General features: G+C 45.9%; 2 protein-coding genes across 5 annotated transcripts in view; both read right to left on the reverse strand.

Annotated features, from left to right (window-relative positions):
• The window catches only part of LOC119166781 (methylthioribose-1-phosphate isomerase), a 373,314-nt gene that overhangs the window by 322,407 nt on the left and 29,410 nt on the right, over window positions 1–21,497 (reverse strand). The gene's annotated exons all lie outside the window — the stretch shown is intronic.
• The window catches only part of LOC119166784 (uncharacterized), a 45,861-nt gene that overhangs the window by 6,010 nt on the left and 18,354 nt on the right, over window positions 1–21,497 (reverse strand). The window contains exon 2 of the mRNA XM_075882520.1: window positions 18,185–18,234. The gene's annotated coding sequence lies outside the window, so the exon portion shown is untranslated. The remainder of the gene's footprint in view (window positions 1–18,184; window positions 18,235–21,497) is intronic.

Here is a 21,497-nt window from a genome sequence, read left to right on the forward strand (position 1 = left end):
AATAAAAGTATATCTTTATGTGAAATCGTTAAATTACTGTTTCAAGAAGGAATGTTGGATGCAAGGAGGGGATGGGAGTTTCTACAAGAAACTTTCTACAAGAGTAACAAACTCTTGTAGAAAGCACTGTGTGTGCCCATGACAAAAGGTCCAAGGGACTTATTAGGCATATTTTTTCCCAGATTGACATCCTAGTGTCAAGCTGTACTGCCGCAAGCACAAGGCAATGCCGCAAGCACAAGGCAAACATGCCACACTGGTATGATGTTTGGCACGTTGGTGAAGGCAAGCATGTACACAGTTTATAAAGTTAGTGTGGCACATGTACAGTAATTTGGCAACTTGCAAGTTTCCTTTTGTATGCATGATCTAATTACAATATTGAAGACAGCTCGCAATAACATACTAGATTATAAGAAATCCTGGGACTAGTGTAACTTTGAAGAAACTTGTACCGAAAGTTTGCTGAAACATTTGTATTTCATTCTCCATATTCGTAGTGAAAAAAACACATGTGCAGACATAATCAATAAACTCATACACAGTACGAGCACTAGTCCTACGTACGTGTTCCTCACGTCTGCATCTGTTTTTTTTTTTCTACGAATATGAACACAAGTGACTAAAAACAACTAGCCCTCATCACCACTTTGGCTGCTCAAACATGTTTTGACATTACAAGCAAGCGCATCCCCAAATACTTTAAGTTGAGACATTGCTCTCAGAAAAACTTTTCTGTCTTACAGTTCACTATAACAATCGGAGCTGACACTAAAATTTCTGTCATTTGAGCTCTGTTATGCTATCAGATTAAAAGCAAGTCCCTGTACTGTACATAAAAATATGGTACCTGGCAGTGTAGTTTAAATAAGGTAAATGATCGGGCATGTAATCTGAGGGTTGTAGGTTGGGTTAGCGTAGGTACAAAGCTCTTTTTTTTTCACACTTGTGTCACAATTACTAATACAGTACCAATAAAAGAGCACAATTAACATACTCTATACATTCCTTGGTTTCTGTGTCAGCTAGTTTTGAATAATTTCATATAGGGAGGCTTGAAGGTGACCCTCTACTTTTTGTAATGTCACCACTGCTGAGAAGCTTTCAGCTGGTGAAGCTAGTAATAACAGTTCAAAAAAGGGGTGCGCATCTGGTAAGGAGTGTTGGCTGTTTATTGAACACATGCACTTCTAACAAACTATGGCACTTCAGATGATGAGCAATGACAAGGTAATAGTTAAACAAAAAATTCTCTGAACAAGTGTGCAATAAATATATGCTAAAAGCAAAGCCTGAAGGGAAATATAGATTGCAACCATGCCACAGCATGCGTGCTTCTCATGTTAGTGGCCGTCGCCAGCTGTGCCAGATAAATTTTTTTAATTGTCACACGAACCCCTTTCCCCCGAAAATGTTGATCTTGTAGCGAGAGAGGAAGACGGGACGGCGGCCAACGTGGTCGTGTCATTCTCTCGCCACTTTATTCCACGCCACAAACGGAGCCGCGGTGGCTGTCCACATCCGACACACCAAGTGCTCTAGCTTGTTCTCTTCCTCGCGCAGCTCGAGCTGGCATCAGCTGCGCGAGAGGCGCGGCGCGGTGATTGAAAAATGATGATGGTGATGGTGGCACTACAATCTATATCATTCATGAGGTAGCTTGACCTACCATTAAGTAAATATGGTAATTACTTTTATCTTGTAATGTGTCTTTGCGTGATAGTGACTTTGTCTCTCTTCACCATGCAGGCTATGTTAAGAGCTGTTGGAACATGCCATGGACCTCCGTGAACTCTCATCATATAAGGAGAGCTTTCCAAGTAATGAGGCAGCAAAGCCATGGCATATATCCCTCACCTAAAAATGGCCATCTAAGAAGGAGCTCATTGTTCAGAGGCACACACACACACGCTTTCCAAGATCATCGACCTCGAATCAGTGACATGAATTCATTCTGATGATGTTGGTTTGGGTTCAATGCCCCAAAACAGTGATGCAATAATAATGAGGTACGCTATAGTGAAGAATGCCAAGAATTTCAGTCACATGATGTTCTGAGAGAGAATTTATTTACTGAAAGGTAGAGAGGTCGGCCTGAGCTATAGTTTGCCCTGGCCTGCTCTTCTACACTGGGGAAGGGTGACTGGGGAGTGAAAGAGTGATGAATGACGATGGTAAGGTAGAGAGATCATATGTTCTCATTAAGCTAGGTAACTCTACAGACGTGCATCCAGTCCAGTGGCTTCTAAGAAAGCGATGACGGCTCGTGTAACCACATGTGTGCTGCTGGCGTCAGGCCAAGGACCTAACACAACCTCATCGGTTAATGGTCAACTAATATATCGGCCAATCTAAGTTTTATCAGTTGCTGACGTTTGCTTGCATATGCTGGACAGTCGTAAAATATTGTCACGTGCGTCCCGCGAAAAAGACGAAGGCGACAGCGCATACGCGCATCTGCACGCTTTTATGCAGAACGCAACAACGAGAAAGATGAGGAACTCTCTCTCTCGCGGTTAACAAAAAGACCGACCCGCTGCTGTTTTCCCAGCGTCTTCGAGTACGACTCTCTTGATGTCGCGACACTGGTGGAGGTGCTGGGGCCTGCAACCTGATGCAAGAAAGCGTTGTTCGGGACCGTACACCCAGTCCGGAGCCTCAACATCTTGTTGCGACTCCAGTACACCGATTCAGCCGGCGCCTATTAGGCCTAAGTCCAGAACTCTTGACGGCATCTTCTGTTACCAACATGGCGGCCCCTTCAACGTCTGCGAATCTTCCTCCGGCCCAGACGACTCACCCTTACCAGGTAACTTTTGAGACTCCTCGTGTTCCCGAAGTCTTCCGTGGAGAACCGTATGAAGATGTCGAGGACTGGCTCGACCAGTTCGAGCGGACCGCTGTGGTGAATCGTTGGAGCGTGCAAGAAAAACTTGGCCGTGCCTACTTCGCAATGGAAAATAGCGCTCGCACATGGTACGAGAACAGGGAGCCTACTTTCCAAACCTGGGACAATTTCCGCCAAAAGCTTCTCGAGATGTTCCTGAGTGCGGACCGACGGGATCTCGCACAATAGATGATTGAAGCCCGCATGCAAAAGCCGAACGAAAGCGTGGCCATGTTCGCTGAGGATATGGCCCGTCTATTTCGCCGCGCTGACCCTGACATGCCCGAGGCAAGGAAAGTTCGTCATCTGATGCGGGGAGTTAAGGAACCGCTTTTTGCCGGCCTTGTACGAAATCCGCCAACAACAGTGGATGAATTCATCAAAGAGGCGACTGTCATTGAGCGGGCGCTCCGGCAACGATGCCGCCACTTTGACCGCCTGCCCGACCAAACGCCTGTTGGTGCCGCCGCTCAAAACGCTGCCGTTTCCTAAAACTCTTTACAGCAAATGATTCGACAAATCCTGCGGGAAGAGCTGCGGGCCCTTGGCCTTCCGTCTACTGATCCCCCAGTTGCTTCTGTTGCAGAAATCGTGCGCCAGGAACTACGGCAAGCCTTTCCATCACCGGCGCCACCACCCGAACCACGTCCACTGATCTATGCCGATGCCGTCCGCCGTCATCCGCCTGCCCCAGAAGAAGCACCCTTTCAGCCATGGCCCGTTACCTTGCCGTGGTGGCAGCGTGAACCTGTGCGGCGACCACCAGTACGTCGGACCGACTTGTGGCGCACTGCCGACCGTCGACCCCTTTGTTTCTACTGCGGCGCACCAGGCCACATCTCGCGCTACTGCCGTCATCGAGAAACCCGGTTTGGAAACTTTTCTCGGCCCGCTTCCTTTTATTCTGAAGACCCTCGTGACCATGGTGCTGATCACCTACCGACCAACCAAGCGTCTTCACCAAGTCATCACTCGCGGTCTCCCTCACCTGCACAAGGTCAGAATTCCCCGAATCGCCTAAGATACGCGGACGCCATCAGAAACCGCTCCCCAAGCTCGTGCCAGGGAAACTAACTGCCGCGACCTTCGGGGGCAAGGTTGCCAATTGCCGAGACGCCAAAAAGACCCCCTTGCCTCTACACAAAGACGTGACGACGGTGATAACGAAGACGACGACAACCACGAGTACTAATGCCAATGAATTTGTACGTGTCGACCTCAGCGTTATTATAGACGGACACCACGTAACAGCACTGGTTGACACTGGTGCTGACTTCTATATTATGCGACAAGAGCTCGCCGACCGCCTTAAAAAGGTTAAGACGCCGTGGAGTGGGCCGAGCATAAGGAGTGCTGGTGGGCAGCTAATGACGCCAACCGGTAAATGCACCGCTCGGCTCGTAATCGATGATTCGAACTTCGTCGCCATTTTTGTCATTTTACCGGACTGTTGTAAAGAGTTGATTTTGGGTATGGATTTTCTGCGAGAGTACGGTGCTGTCATCAACATCCCAGAATGTATCGTCACCTTTTCCGCCCATCCTTACGTCGACGCCACCACTGAAGAACAACAGCAACGTTTACGTGTAGCCGATGATGTGATGCTCCAGCCGAGATCTTGCTGCCTTGTGTCGGTGTTGTGCGAACGGCCGTGATAGCAGAGCGGTGATAGCACCGCTCTGCTATCACGGCCGTTCTGTATCACGGCTCTGCTATCACGGCCGTGATAGCAGAGCGGTGATAGCAATGAGGTGATAGCAGAGCGAATAGACACGCTATTGCTTACGCAAGGTGTTTCAATAGCGAGAGACATTCTGGCACTAATTGATGGGCGGGCAGAAGTCCTCATCACCAACTTCAGTAACGAGCGTCGTCACATCCAGAAGGGCACTGCGATTGCCTACTACGACGACGTGGACCAAGCCAGAGATCGCTTCGCTTTGCAACCGGACGAGGCGACCATCCCAGCCTCGACACCTTTGTCTGTCAACATTTGCTCAACCCTGTCAACCTCGGAAAAACAGCGCCTACTAGAGCTGATACACCAGTTCAAAAATTGTTTTTCGTGCACGTCGAAGGTCAAGCAAACACCACTGACCCGGCACTGAATCATCATTGAAGAAAATACGAGACCGATTCGTCAAAACCCATACCGTGTGGCTCCGAAAGAACGTGAGAAGATCCAAAAGCAAGTTCAGAAGATGCTCCAAGATGACGTAATACAGCCTTCAAAGAGTCCCTGGGCATCCCCCGTGGTATTGGTTAAAAAGAAAGACGGCAGCTTGCGTTTCTGTATAGATTACCGCAAGTTAGACCAAGTAACAAAGAAAGATGTCTACCCACTGCCACGTATAGATGACTCTCTTGATCAGCTGCGGCATGCACGCTATTTCTCATCAATGGACCTGCGAAGTGGCTATTGGCAAATAGAGGTCGACGAGAGAGACCGTGAGAAAACTGCTTTCGTGATGCCCGACGGTCTTTATGAATTTAAAGTGCTTCCATTCGGGTTATGCTCAGCGCCAGCCACTTTTCAGTGTTTAATGGACACTGTGCCATCAGGACTTAAGTGGCAGACATGCTTGGTTTATCTAGACGACGTTGTCGTCTTCTCAGCTACATTCGAGGAACACCTAAGTCAATTATTCGCAGTTCTACAAGCTATACGTTTGGCTGGCCTGACTTTAAAGCCAGAGAAGTGCCATTTCGGTTTCAACGAACTTTGCTTCTTAGGCCATGTGGTCAGCCACGAAGGTGTTCGACCTGACCCGGGCAAAATTGCCACTGTCGCAAAGTTTCCCGCATCGCATGACAAAAGAGCAGTGAGACCCTTCTTAGGCCTCTGCGCTTATTACCGACGATTCATCGCCAACTTTTCGTCTATTGCGGCGCCTCTGACGCGGCTCACACGAGAGGATGTCCCCTTTCTTTGGAGCGAAAAGGAACAAACAGCGTTCAACGAATTACGCCAACGCCTCCATACACCTCCGGTTCTTGCGCAGTTTGACCCGGAAGCGCCAACAGCACTTCACACCGACACAAGCAATGTAGGCCTGGGCGCCGTACTGGTACAATGGCAAGATAACTCCGAGAAAGTGATAGCCTATGCCAGCAAAGCTCTCTCTCGCACGGAAGAGAACTACTTGACTACCGAGAAAGAGTGCCTCGCCGTGGTTTGGGCGGTTCTCAAATTTCGACCGTATCTGTACAGCCGCTCATTCAAGGTTGTCAGTGATCACCACTCGCTTTGCTGGCTCACTAACTTGAAAGACCCATCCGGCCGTTTAGCACGCTGGAGCCTTCGGCTTCAGGAGTTTGATAAGACCATTATTTATAAATCAGGGAACAAGCACACTGACGCAGACTGCCTCTCGCGGTCACCAGTCGAGCCTGCCTCTATTAATGACGAGTCTATGGGCGCCGCATTCTTGGGAGTCATCAACGCGGCCACTATCTCACAAGAGCAACGCAGTGACCCTGACCTGCTTTCACTTATCGATTTCTTAGAAGGACGACGGGAAGACGTGCCGCGAATTTTTGCGAGAGGAGTGCCATCTTTTTGTTTAAGGAACGACGTCCTAGACAAGAAAAACTTTTCTCCCACCGGCAGCCCATACTTGCTCGTCGTCCCTGCATCACTGCGAAAAGAAATTCTGGAAGCCTGCCATGATGAAGTCACCTCTGGTCATCTCGGTTACACTCGAACATTGTCCCGTCTGCAAAACAGTTACTACTGGCCTAACCTACCTGCTGCTGTGAAACATCACGTCCAAACATGTGCCGACTGTCAAAGACGCAAAGCACCACTCGGCAGGCCGGCAGGCTTATTACATTCCGTTCAAGTACCAGCAAAGCCATTCGCCCAAATCGGAATGGATTTCCTGGGCCCATTCCCAACTTCTACCACAGGAAACAAATAGATCATTGTCGCCACTGATTACTTGTCTCGCTACGCAGAAACTAAAGCCATGCCGAGGGCCACAGCAGCAGAAGCGGCTCATTTCTTCATAGAAAACGTCGTCCTTCGGCACGGTGCTCCAACAGTTCTCATCACGGATAGAGGAACTGCGTTCGTGGCAGAACTTTTGGAGTCGGTTCTCAGGCTCAGTGGTACAGCTCACCGGAGAACAACGGCGTACCACCCACAAACGAACGGACTAACAGAGGGGCTTAATAAGACCCTCGCAGACTTGCTCTGCATGTATGTCGACACAGAACACAAGAACTGGGACGAAATCTTGCCTTATGTGACCTTCGCCTATAATACTGCCCGGCAGGAAACTACCGGAATGGCGCCGTTTAGTTTAATACACGGGCGCGAAGTCACTACAACGTTGGACGCTATGCTGCCGCACGAGTGTGACGACACGCTGACGCCGAAGAATTTGGTCAGCGCGCCGAAGAAGCCCGACAGCTAGCCCGCGTGCGTATTTGTCACCAGCAACACAAAGATGCGAAACGGTACGACCTACGACATAAATTGGTAACCTACAAACCAGGCGGCAAGGTATGGGTCTGGATCCCAATACGTCGACGCGGGCTTTTAGAAAAGCTATTACGACGATACTTTGGCCCATATCGAGTCATCCGACGATTGAACGACATCAACTACGAAGTTATTCCCGACGGCGATTGCAGTTCCAGTCGCCGAAACTGCTCACCCGAAATCTTGCATGTCATCCGGATGAAACCCTACTTGTCCAGCTAACTCTCGTTTGTCCTGTGCGTGCCGGTGCATATGTGCGTTTTTATAAGTAGAGTGCCTTGGCTGCGCATCGGAACGATGCCATTTTTGGAGGGAGGCAAATGTCACGTGTGTCCCGGGAAAAAGACGAAGGCGACAGCGCATACGCGCATCTTCACGCTTTTATGCAGAACGCAACAACGAGAAAGATGAGGAACTCTCTCTCGCGCGGTTAACAAAAAGACCGACCCGCTGCTGTTTTCTCAGCGTCTTCGAGTACGACCTCTTTCTTGACGTCGCGACAATATATGTTCGAGCGTTTCTGGCAACCGACAGTGACCACTATTGGGACCTGTGTCATTACAGCCAATCAAGTGGGTGTGACGTCTCGTGTAAGCCACACCGAGGCGAATGCGGTGGATAATGCATGAGATGCTTCGCTTTAACTTGTGAGGCATACAGAACTTCATTTCCGGGCCCCATTTGTGCAGCCACTTGTGCTGGTGTTCTGGTTTCTGCCAGTGCTCTAAGATGAAAATGCGCATTACGTGTTGAAGTAGGATGTTAGTATCTTGTCGGGAAAATGCGATGCACACTTCCGGGGCACTATTTAAAGCTCTCTTAGCTTCATCGTCCTCCTCTTCATTGCCCATTATGCCACAATGAGAAGGTATCTATTGAAATATTACATGATGTCCATTTTTTGTAGCAATGCCAAGAAGCTCTGCAATTTCAATCGATAAAGTATGATATGGACATTGTCTCATGAAGCCACTGATGGTTTAAAGAGTAGCTTTGGCATCGCATAGTATCGTCCATTTACGAGCGAGTTCTGTCGACATGAAACGTATTGCCTCCCGAATAGCAACAAGTTCCGCGGCTGTTGATGTGGTCTTGTGATCTATCTTGAAACGTCGAGCTATCTTTATCTGCGGGATGACAAAAGCTGCGGCGGAGGTACGCGACGTGGTAGATCCATCAGTATATACATGCACCACACCGTCGTACATAGTATAAATGTGCAGCAGTGTAAGTTGGTTTAGGCCGATCGATCATACAAGGGACTTCCTCATAATCCCAGGAATCTTCAACATGCACCTAAATCTAAGTACAAGGCCTCAACCATTTTCGCCTCCACTGAAAATTCAGCCGTTACGGCCGAGATTTGATACAGCGTCCTTTGGGTTATCAGTTCAGTGCCACGACAACTAGAGCACCATGGCGCATAGTCACCATCACCAATACTTAGCATAGCATCAAAAGCCTACCATCAAACTGGCATCAATTCTATTTTTACATGTGTGTGTTCTGGCTGGCAGCACACACAGACGAACGAGAGAGCTTCACTGGATTGAAGCAACATCAAAAGCCCAGTGAAACAGAGAAAATGCAACCGTAGAGACGTCACAGCTGAAGGCTTCTCACACTGGTGAATGGGGCAACGTCAAAAGGACGGTTAAGCAGAGAAAATGCAACCACAGTGATGACGCAGCTGAAGTCTTCTGACACAAGTGCGATGGAAGAAACCTTCTTGCCAGTTGGACAATCATGCAATCGCGACTGATTTGTGGAAAGTGCTGTCAAATGTTATTTTAACGTGTGGGCTATACGGCTGGCAGCACACTGAGAGCCACTTAGTTAATCGAGTGAGAGAGCCACAATTGACTAAAGAAACTGCCTTCCTGGTAGTCAGGCAATGATACAGCCATAATTGCTTTTTGTAAAGTGTGTGAAGTGTAATTTTTACATGTGTGCTAAGACTAGCAGCACACAAAAGGCACTGTGTGAATCGAGCGAGAGAACTACATCATATTTTCGCGTCTGTGTGCTATGGGAGGCAGCCCAAACAGAGCTATATCTACTTGAGATGACATCACAAGTTCGACAGAATGACTATAGATAGGCGTATTTGAGAAATGCCCCTCATTACTTGTTTGGCAGTTGCTTTTGTTTGGCAGTTGCTTTTGTTTGGGGATTGTGCACCTACTTTTCAACTGTTGACTAATGAAATAGTCTGCGATTATCATCATAAGCGATGTGATAAGCAAGTCCTACATATTATTCCCTTTAAAAATCATGCACGAAGCACAACTATATTGGAGCGAAAGATTGCATAACAAGTCCATTGGAAAAAACAAACCTGTGCAAAACAGGTCAACATAAAAGGACATGAATGCGGAAATCATTTATGTGCAGATATCTTTGATGCGTAGTTGAAAGCACGGGCAGCTTGCAGTTTAATTTCAAGTTAAGATATAAAAGCTTTCAGGTGCGCACAGAAGTATATCGGAAGCCCACGTAGTCGGCTGACGGGAAATGCTTCCGGGTGGCGCACGCACGTAATACAACTATGTTGCGTCGCCTAAGCCTCTGCCAAATCCATCGTGTGAAGAAGCGGTTCGCTAGAAAGCGATATTTCCTGGAAGAAGGCATAAGATAACGTTGCTGAAACTGCAACTTCAAAATGTTTTTTTGTTTGTTTGATACACTATTACCTGTGCACTTCTCTTTCAACCGCGACACCGTTCTCCAGCATGCAGCACCGCGGAGTGTAAGCAGGCAAGGTTCTGTTTGGCGTTGCATAAGTCAGTTGCCAGACTTTTGGGTGGTTGTTGCCATACTGCCACCAAAATTAGCGAATAAATTTGCCCCTGAAGTTGTGGCTTCTTCGTGAAAGTTTGATGTCGTCTGCGGTGCATTTTACGAGTGCGTGAGCTACGTAAATGAACGTAAGACGAGTGTTCCAGAACTCGGGGCGCGTTCTCTTGCTGTGTGCGCTGCTGTGCAATTAAGAGATTGTGTCTCAGAGTTAGGGAATCAACAACGCGTCGTCCGCCGTGCATTTAACGAGTGGGATGAACGATTTCGCGTGTGTGCGACGTAATTAACGTAATGAACCGCGCGTTACAGAAGTCAGGGCCCTTTCTCTTGCTATGTGCGCGGCTGTGCAATTAAGAGATCGCGGCTCAGTATTACAAACGATGCCCCCCCCCCCCTCTTTTTTTTTTCTTTCACAGCTGATCGTGCCGCGTTGACGGCGTGCCACAACGGGGACGCTACGCTTCCCCTAGCTGTGACAGCACAAGACATATCGTTCGGACTCGTGTAATGTGACGAATAAACGTCCCAAGGCTGGCTAATTGGGGTACGTCGGATATGCTACGGCTTATATACGCCTGGAAGGCTGCTTTATCGACGCAGTTGAAGCAAATTAAGCGCGACTCGCGAGTACCTGTAAATAGGACCCCGCCGATCAGCCACAGTCGCTTGCAGGGCCCTACCCGCAATAAGCACAAACGACCAAAATTCTAAATACTGAATGCTTATGCGGGGTCCCATTGGGCTGGGAGAGGACAAAGCAGCCGGCGTCACAGGTACAAGTAACCCCAGGTGCAGGACGCTCCAGCTGAAAAGTCACAGCATGTGATAATCGCCGGCGACTCGAATTTAAATCGATGCACAGAAGCCATCAAAGAGAGGGTAAGAGGTGACAAGAGGGTTGCAGTAGGGGCGTTCCCAGGACGCAAGCTAAAAGCAGTCATGAGGCAAGCGAGCGCAAAACTCAAAACTACAGCTGATAGACGAAACCTCGTGATAACTTCAGGTGGTTTAAACGATGTCTTAAATGAAGATACAGCAGGACTAGCAACCACACTGGTGAAAGGCATCAATGACATGCGGGCCACTTCTCCTCAGGTACAGGTAGTGATATGCACGATACCAGAGGTATCAGTGCGTGATAGCAACCTGCAAAGAGCGGTTGTCAACGCAAACCAAGAGATATGGCGGATGAGTCGAGAGAAAGGCTTTGAGGTGGTGGAAATAAATAAAGAGGTGCATAGGTGGGGTGGTTTTCAACGAGACAGAATTCACTTCGATGGGCGGCTAGGTCATGAGGTGCGTTGGCAACTTGCAGGACGCGCAGTAGCTTTTTTGGGGGGCAAGCGGGCCGTTCGGGATGCAGGATAGCTAGTAACGAGGAATACAACCAGGGAGACTTTTTGACAGGTGGTATGGACAGATATGATTCCAAAGTGGCACCAGTATCTAAGATAGGTACAGTCCCTGGCAGAAATATACGTGGCCACAAGCGCCGAGCCAATTGAGACATAGGATATATTAACATGCAGGGTGGTAGGAACAGGCTGAAGTAAGAAGAGACAGAACAGCTATGGGAGGAGAGGTCGATGGTATATGGTTTTGTAGAAATACATCTCAGGGACATGGAACAACCTCCTAACAATGCAGACTACGCGTGGGAATCTTGTAATAGAGTAGAAGGCAGCAGAAAGGAGGGTGGTATTGGGGCATTCATTCATAAAAGTACAGAATGGCAAAGGGTAAAGCAGGAGTGCAAGGAACATTTATAGCTGAAAGGGAAAGTGGCAGGGCAAATGACACTCCTTGGTTTAGTGTACTTGTGGACGGCAGCAAAGGCCAAAGAAGAAAACCAGGCAATGGTTTTCAGGCAATGACAATCAGGAGTTACGAGGAGAGTGCGAGATAATTATACTAGGAGATATGAATGCGCACATAGAAGATATAGATGGGTATACCGACCCGACAGGCCAAATGCTTTTAGATATGTGTAAAAGGCTTGATTTGATCATTTGCAATAGTACCGAGAAGTGTGAAGAGCAACACACATGGGAGGTAGGAAGGCTGCAGTCGACGATAGATTACGCACTGATGTCACATAGGATGTATGATAAGCTCAGGGGAATGCACATAGATGAAGGCAGCTCCAGAAGTCTGGGTAGTGATCACAAACGTATCAAGCTAAGTTTTGGAAGAGAAGTGAAAGTGAGAAGGAGACAAGATGAGCAACTACAGAAAATTTTTTATTTAGAAAGGCAAATTGAAATAGCAACTAAACAAACTGAGAAAGTAATTACTGAGGATAATAAAACAGTGTGGACATACACAAATCTAATTAGACTGTTTGAGCTAGAGCTTGCTAAGGCTCGTGACAAGTCACCCCGGAAAAGAAGACACAAACCCAAAAATTGGTGGAATGAGAAAGTTAAGAGAGCCATAGCAAAACGTCAGGAAGCCTCTAGGGAACACAGACATGCTAAGAAGTGGGGTGATCCGACAAAAGATGTTGAAAAAAAAAAAGGGAAATCTTTTCAAGTTGTAAAAGGGATGCATCCCTTCTGATCAATGAAAAGATTAGAAGAAAGGGAGCCCAATGGCTGGCAGAAGTACAAAAAAAAAAGATAGAAAGGGAGCTGCGAAATTTTTCAACCATCTAAACTCCCTAAGACATGAGACGAGCCTAAAGCAGAGGTTTATAAATACAGCTCAAGGTGCTAGGCTAGAAGGGGACGAAGCTATTAAATATATAAGAACAAGGGTGACAAAAAATTTTAACAAAGAAGTGCTGTATGCACCAAAAAAGACAAGGATGAATCAAGTGGTGCAATGGTTCCATTTTCACAACAAGAGTGGGAAAGGGCTGAGAAAAGGGTTCCTAGTAGTACATCAACAAGCCCAGATGGCATTCCAATTATGCCGATAAATACATTAGGTTCGAAGTCTAAAAAGACTTTTAGAGAGGCAGTGAGTAAAATAATAATCGATGGAGAAGTTTCCGATGGATGGAAACTTAGCAGGATGAGCACGATCTATAAAGGAAAGGGGGACAAAGCTTACGCAAACTACCGTCCTATAACAGTGACATCAGTGGTCTGCAGGCTGGCGATGCAGATTATGAAGGAAAGACTACAGGCATGAATAGAGGATGAGGGGGTGCTGGGGGAACTGCAGAATGGGTTTCGGAAACACAGGAGGTTGGAAGAGAATTTGTTCTCACTGACGCAGTGCATCGAAATAGCAGAAAAAGAACACAGGCCCCTGTGGCTAGCATTTTTGGATATCAAGGGAGCGTACGATAGCGTGGTTCAAGAGGACTTGTGGGGAATACTAGACACACTAGGCGTGGAAGATGTAGTCACTAATCTTTTAAAGGATATCTATAAGGGTAACGAGGTAGTTATAAAGTGGGAAAAACAGGTATCCAAGTCTGCAGAGGTAAAACGGGGGCTTAGGCAGGGGTGTCCTCTATCACCCTTATTACTCATGATATACCTACAAGGATTAGAGGCCAAATTAGAGAAAAGTGGACTGGGCTTCAAATTCTCTTTCGTCAAACAAGGAAAACTCATTGAACAGGCACTACCAGCATTGATGTACGCAGATGATATAGTGCTAATGACTGACAACAAAGATTTGCAGAAATTGGTGGACATCTGCAGTAATGAGGCAGATAGGTTAGATTTCAGATTCAGTAAATGAAAATCAGCAGTCATGAATCTTAATGACGATGAAGGTAGTGAGCTTAGAATACAGGAGGTCACGCTAGAGATAACAGATAAATACAAATATCTGGGCGTATGGATAAGCAATGGGGCCACGTACCTAAGAGAACACGAACCATACGTGACGACTAGAAGTAACAGGAATGCAGTGGTAATGAAAAACAGGGCACTGTGGAATTACAATAGGTATGATGTTGTGAGAGGAATATGAAAAGGGGTCATGGTTCCTGGTCTGACGTTAGGCAATGCAGTCTTGTGCATGAGATCAGAAGTTCAAGCAAGACTAGAAATTAAGCAACAGGGAATAAATAGGTAGGCTTGCCTTAGGAGCTTTCGAGAATACACCAAATCAAAGAGTACAAGGTGATATGGGATGGACATCATTTGAGGGCAGGGAAGCTAGCAGCAAGATAAAATTTGAGAAGCGATTGAGAGAAGTAGGGGAGAAGCGTTGGGCAAGGAAGGTTTTCAGCTACTTGTACATGAAGAATGTTGATACAAAATGAAGGAAGCAAACCAGAAAATTGACTGGTAAATACTTGGAAAACAGCAGGGGGCCAAACCAAAAAGAATTATCGGTTAGGAAGAAGGTGAAGGAAGCTGAGACCGACATTCGGAGAATCGGCATGATTAAGAAGTCCGCACTAGAGATCTATCGAACTTTTAAGCAGGAAATTGCCAAGGAAAGGATCTATGATAATACTCGGAATAGTTCTCTACTGTTTGAAGCCAGGACAGGAGTATTGCGAACCAAGACATATCGGGCCAAATACGAAGGGGTAGACACAGTATGCAGTGCGTGTGGAGAGGAAGAAGAAACTGCAGAACATTTGACATTGTTCTAGAAAGGGCTTCACCCTATAGTTCAGGATGATGGCGCAGAGTTTTTCAAAGCACTGGGGTTTAGGGACAGTGAGGGCAAAATAGACTTTAAGCGGGTGGAATTAACTAGAAGGAGGTTATCTGATTGGTGGCTAAAGTCAAGGCACGAGTGAAAATTAAACCCTTCAGTGCAATCCTCAACCTCACTATTTAAGGGGAAAAAATAAGTCAAGTTTTTGGTTCATTAAGTATTACGGCTTGGTGGCGCTAGGCACCGCCCGATCTAAAGGGTACAGGTATATCCATCTATCCATCCATCCATTTTCAAAATGAAGGAGGGAAAGGGTGTGGCACATGGAGGAAGGAAAGTTAAGGAGAGGCCCTGACGTCACTCATTTTGAAGCCGCGATGAAGCCGGAAGTCGGCCATATTGACTAGGCAAATTCTCCTCTCTTGTTTACATATGAATGCGAAGCAGAAGGTGTGACTCCCTCTTTGTCTCAAAAAGCACGTGGCCTGCGCGCCGCGTGTGCCGGTGCTATCTGAAACCAACGGAACGGATTTCAACACGCTGTGCTGCCGCGATACGGTTGACGAAATTTCTGCGTATGGGTGTTGTACTTTTGCTCTGCCAGCGTTTACGATAAACACGGCAAGTTGCACGTTAAGCTTTTTTTTATTTGATGTGTTCTTTTTGAAAATAAAGATTATATTTCGGACATTGCCGCACGGCGAACCCGGCACCGAAATTTGTACAGCTTCTTTCAGATCACTTTTTCCCCCTTTTGCACTTCTCTTTAGGTTTTATGAAATTTTCGGTCAGGCTGTGGGCTAGACACAACGATAAAAAAGAAAAAATGTTTTCCCTGCAAAAAACCCGGAGGTCCGTAATTATGCCAGTAAATTCGGCGTCAGTGGAGCTTGTGTGCGTGGCAGCCCGTTGAGTTTGCGCCAGCCTCTTTGTTTTCGCCCTTCTTTTATCCGACGCGCACTGGTTCCTACGGATATCCCAAAGGCCATGATTTCATTAAGACGAAAGCAGCGAAGACCACCCGAAAGTGCATGGGAACACGTCTCCAGTGTGATTCACGCACACTAGTAGCTACGGAGAACGGAGACCAGGATCGCGTTTGGGCGAAAGGTGGGAAAGTTAGCCGAAGGAATGCGTGAGAAAAGGTCTGCGGGAAGCTTCACGCGTCGACACAGCCGCCAAGGACGGCAGGGAAAGCCAGCCAAATGCGAGGGAAGATGTCTCCAGGATAGGTGGCTAGTCATTAGAGAAAAATAAAGAGAAGGCGCTTGTTTCTGTCTTCCTTATCTGGAACAGAGCTCAGCGCCAACCGGTAACTGTACAGGAACATGAAAAGCAACATTAGATTACAGTCTCAATAAGGGCCTATGGACCGCAAATGCATCGTCCGTTGTCATAAGAAGCAACACCACATAACTGTCACTAACCTGCAAGGCATTCATTGAATGAATTCTTCAGCACAGTCGTTATCTTCTATGATGGCTTTTCAGCATAATTTTGACAGACGCTGCATACGCGCTCGTTCCGTGGTTTTTAGTTCAGACACCTGGTTACAACCACCACTGGGGGAAAATCGCGTAGCTAACAATACGGCACAAAGAATGGATGCTGTCGAACACCTGCAGTACGCCATGGTTAGGTGCGAGGCCCATGAAAACGCGCACACCACCGCTGGACCTCCTGAACGGTGCCGCACCGCACTACATCAACAATAACAAAACGCCGCCATTGTGCCTAGTGAATATGGCCGCGCGTGACGTAATTTCCGCCACATTTTTTACGCCCTGCGCCGGGAGTGTTTCGGTTCACCCGGTGGCACGAACCCTTTCGAGGCGAAAACGTTCGGTTCACCCAATAGCCGCTTAAAACCAGCTTGACTTGGCTTAAAGTGTATGAATAGATGGCGTTAAAATCGGTGTTTTGGAAAACATTTTTCAGGCGATTTAGGCGTCCTTTATTCTGTGGTTCAGGTAGAGTTCTTCACTAGCTTGTGACACACAGTCTGTGGTGGGTTCATCGTATTCTAGTCGTGATGTTTCTTTCTCCGATGTTGGTGTTGGATTGAACTGTAATCTGTTTGAAATGGCGAGAATTGCCTCTGCCCGTGGGGTCATGGTCGCTTTCTGTTGTTAGAAAGTGATTCATACACAAGTCGCTGCCGCTTTTGTTAATTCCTGTGATGTCGCCGTGTTCAGGAGCTTCTCATCCGTTCTTATCGAGTAGTTGACGTCATTCGCCTGAAGCACAGAACAGCCCGAAGTGTTTGCCACCAAATCTACAAGCAATGATAACAAGCATAAAATAAAGGTCTTTGGAACGCGATTTGTGAATGTTGGTCTGACGGATGTACTACGCGGATGTATAGTAGGTGCATGCGTGTTGCTTGAGAACCGATCAAACAGCTGGTGTCACTTGGAAGGAAGTATATACTGTGCCAACGCTTTCGTTGAAGCTTGTTCTTGCGTAAGTGTGCGAGATAGATACGGAATGCACAAGTTGGAATTAGAGAACGTTCTTGTCCGAGTGGCTTTATTAAGCAGTCGCAGATGATGGCAATTTGTTTGCTTAGAAGTATGTGTTTAGATTGGGGTAACCAACAGTGAAGGTAGTTGTGTGTGGGTGAGGAAATTAGTTTTCTTTGTTGCGGTGCCTTCCAAACAAATCCGTTATTTCTTCTCTTCATTGTGTCGGTCTCTTAATGTGGCACTAAATTTTGCTATGTGCTTTTCGTGACACTTTCTCTCGCTCTAGTAAAAGTTGACGTGAAAGTTCAGCTGAAGTGTTTAAAGCTCCTTGCAGCTATCCACAGCAACATTTCTTTGTCTGTGTAATCAGTTGGATGCACGTTATTTGGCGTGCCTTTGATAACACAAAACATTTCTTTTTTTTTTTCTCGTTTACTGAACAGGTTCAGAAAAAATCGGGGACATCTGTCCCGACTGGGACAGCGCGAGCAAAGTCTTGGACAGTCCAGCAAAATTCAGGACCGCTGGTAACACTAGTTTAAACAAGTATACAAAAATGAAAAAAAAATGGAATAATATAGAAATTTCATTGCTGGGAGCATTGTCGAGCTTAAATTGCTAACCCCTAAAGGTCTTTTTAAAAGTTAACATTGCCGCAATACAGCAGTGTCATGGGGTGAAGTGCTTGCAGTGTATTGCAGTAAAGCATACATAACGCGCGCGTGTGTGTGTGTGTGTGAAATGGAAGCGTAGCACTACTATTAGGCCTAATGCGATGCGTCGTGCTTTGTCTCATTACTGGTCATGCGACAGACGGCATCAGCACCAACTTCAACCTTTGTAAAGAGTCCATATGTTCCCCCATAATTATTTTTTTTAATTGTGGCAAGTGATTCACACTGCAGTAAACTTCTAGTATATCGCATGAATAATTTAAAATTGTTGCATGGCCCCCAATAAAGAAGTGAAAAATACCTGTGACAGACTCCTTGGTACTCCAGATTTTGTGCCATCAGATATGTGCTCTAAAATGAAAATGGTCATTATTATTGAAAGATATACTCAGGCTAGGTATTGGAGATGATTGTGCATGTTTTGCAAGCTTCCTTTTAAAAGCTCATACTTCACTTTATCGGGTTTTCTTCAGTTATTAAGAAAAATAGCTCCCCAAGAATGGTCTAAAATTAAACACACAGTTTGTCATGGGGCAAGTTGAGCTTAGCAAAATTATTTATGAAAACCATTCTGTCGCATAACTAAGAGCAAGGTGGTTTCAGGAAATATGTTGACCTGAGATGATGGCATGTGTTCAAGCATCTTACAGAGGCTGCTTGTTGTTATAATGTGGCTGTAATTGGACAAATGTCTGTCATCAGGTGTGGAGATACATCGCATCTCTGATGATCAAGTTTTTAAAGAATGGGTTTTCAGGGGATGCTAAAAACTTTTTTTGAAGGGGTGAGCAATAGAGAGCATTACTTTATTAAAGTCTCCAATTTCATTAGGTTAGCACTGAGGCTTGCAGGTATGTTAAATGAGCATGGTCACTTGAGTAACACTCAGAGGTCAATAATTATAGGGTGAACAGCAAGGTATGTATGAAACAGGATTATGCAAATTGCAGAAATAAACATAATGAAGTTGTCGAGAAGACTTTGTTAACAGTACATTTACAGGCTTCATGCAAAATTTGCTTTCCAGTAGGGTGAATTTACTTTTGCTGATGCTTCCGATGGCATCATTGCAGTTCATAAGCACTGGTATTACGGACTTCATGTGATGATCTTGATTGATTTGTGGGGTTTAACGTCCCAAAACCACTATATGATTATGAGAGACGCCGTAGTGGAGGGCTCCGGAAATTTTGACCACCTGGGGTTCTTTAACGTGCACCCAAATCTGAGTACACGGGCCTACAACAATTCCGCCTCCATCGGAAATGCAGCCGCCACAGCCGGGAATCGAACCCGCGACCTGCGGGTCAGCAGCCGAGTACCTTAGCCACTAGACCACCGCGGCGGGGCGCATGTGATGATCTTGTTTTTTCAAGGTTCATGTACTGATTAAAAAGTATAGGATCAAGAAACTTGCATGCTGTCTTAAGGCGTAATCAGGCTCACCATAGAGGTAAGTGGTGACATTTTAGTGAGTTATATGTGGAAGGTCTGTGTACATAACATCATAGTAATCTTGTAATGCTGTAGCTTTATTTGTGTAACAAGTGAAGCTTCTTTTCCTGTTAAAAATTTCTGCCAAGCAAACAAGTTCCAACAGTAGGATTTGCCCTTGGGTAAAGCAGGTGGTAAGAGTGAGCTTATTCAGAAGCCCTTCAAGAGTACCCACTGAAGGAATTAGTACCTATAGGGCGAAAATTCCAGTGCACCAAGAAGGGCAAGGGAGGACGGTGCAGGTTAACATTTCAGGAGGGTATCTTCTGGACATCATCCTTCTCTAGCCACAGGCTTGTATGGCTTGTGGCTAGCAGACTCCTACTGACATAAACTAGGTATAAATGTTGCTTCTCTATTGCAAGATGACACACCATATACCTTTTGAGAGTCTCCTCACCACAAGCCCTTACATTAGCCTAAAAATATTTTTTCTACAGAGCCTTTTTTTTGTCCTAAACAGTTGTCTCAAGCAACAATATGCACATTGTGACAGTCTAGCTGGTGACCACAGAGATGGCTCTCGCCATCACGATGCATACTCCACTCAAAATGTAAGACACTGCAAAATCATAGTCCGGTGTGCGTGCATACGACCTTGAACATGTAAGCAGTGACCACTTCTCTTGTGTTCGCTGCACTGGAACATGCTTGTCGCACACCTGTTCAAGATTGTGACAGTGAAATTAGTTCTGGCAATGCTGTCTCAGAGGTAAGACTGTGTACACCCTTAGGAACACCATGGTGGAGCGAGCAGAGGTTCATATCAAATGCTGTAATAAACTGGCAACACCATGGTGATATAAGCACACTTGCATTAATTTATTACATTTTTATTGAGGCAGACATCACACAGCTAAGCCTAGTTGTGGTCTCTTTTCGTTATTGTCTACATAGTTTTCCCATTGGTCACAGCACAGGAAGAAAAATTTCTCTGTAGGAGCACCATATTTTAAGCTTGCATGACTCTAATGAAGCACTGTGCGAACAGATATATTGAAAATGTTAATACTTCGGGTTCTATAAATGGTGAACTGGTTGTCACATTCAGCCGGTGATCCTGCAGGAGCTTTAGCATATACTCTAAGGTCATTTTTCATCAACAATGCCACATACAATAGTTTAACAATGGTTGTTAATGGGCAAGATGATGCATAGCTTCAGGGAGGTAATTAAGCTAAGGGGGAAAATTATAGATGCCTAAGCACCACTGGAAAAATGAAAAAGCACAGAAAAAGAGCGTCAGTCGCAGCTGAACCACAGAAAATATTTACACTGCACCACACATTCGCGTCGTCTAGAATTTTTCCTAATAATGTTATACCAACCTGCCCAGCAACAAGTACTCCTAAGGTAATAAAGGGCAGAATGACACTTGCATAAGATAGGAAACACAGGACGCGAGTTAACTGCCATCTTTCTTTGTTTGTGGCTTTGGTAGAAAATATATAAGGAAACAGACACATGCACAGAGTGACAGTGTGCAATGTCACAGTCATCAAAAACATCACTTAACATTGCCTGCTCGAGAAACTTTCCTAGTTTTCAATGTTTCAACAAATGTGTCACAATTAAATACACCACTTCTTTTTCAGCTTGAACTGCTTCCAACAGTTCACATCTATCAGGACTGCTGCCTGTAATCTTCGTCTGGTATTTAATCTGAACTGACATGCCCTAATACTTACGCACAATCAGCCAGATTTGTCTATCTACCCTTAACAGCCTGTAAGTCCACGTGTAACAACACCCACTCCACCCTTCCAGTGGTCATAGTCCATGCGGGTCATTATATCACTCAGTTAGCTGCCTAACTATACTTTCATTCATTCACTTCATATTTCTTGAAAATAGAGATATGTGAACCCTACAACTGCTTTGCAAAAAACAAATGAAGTACAAGTATAACACTTGCTATGATGGCTTAATTAAAAAAATTATTTCACGATGATGGCCCAGAAGCTTTCTCTAGAAAACATGTAAAGACCATATGGAGAAGTATGTGTCCCAGGGAAATTCTGAAACTGCCAAATTCGAAGGGTGTGCAAAATATTCTACGATTTCACATACCAAGTTGAATACTGTGCTATTTGATTCACTCGCCATTATTTCTAGAACTA

The sequence above is a fragment of the Rhipicephalus microplus genome, unplaced genomic scaffold (genome assembly GCF_043290135.1).
Source record: "Rhipicephalus microplus isolate Deutch F79 unplaced genomic scaffold, USDA_Rmic scaffold_12, whole genome shotgun sequence".
NCBI lineage: Eukaryota > Metazoa > Arthropoda > Arachnida > Ixodida > Ixodidae > Rhipicephalus > Rhipicephalus microplus.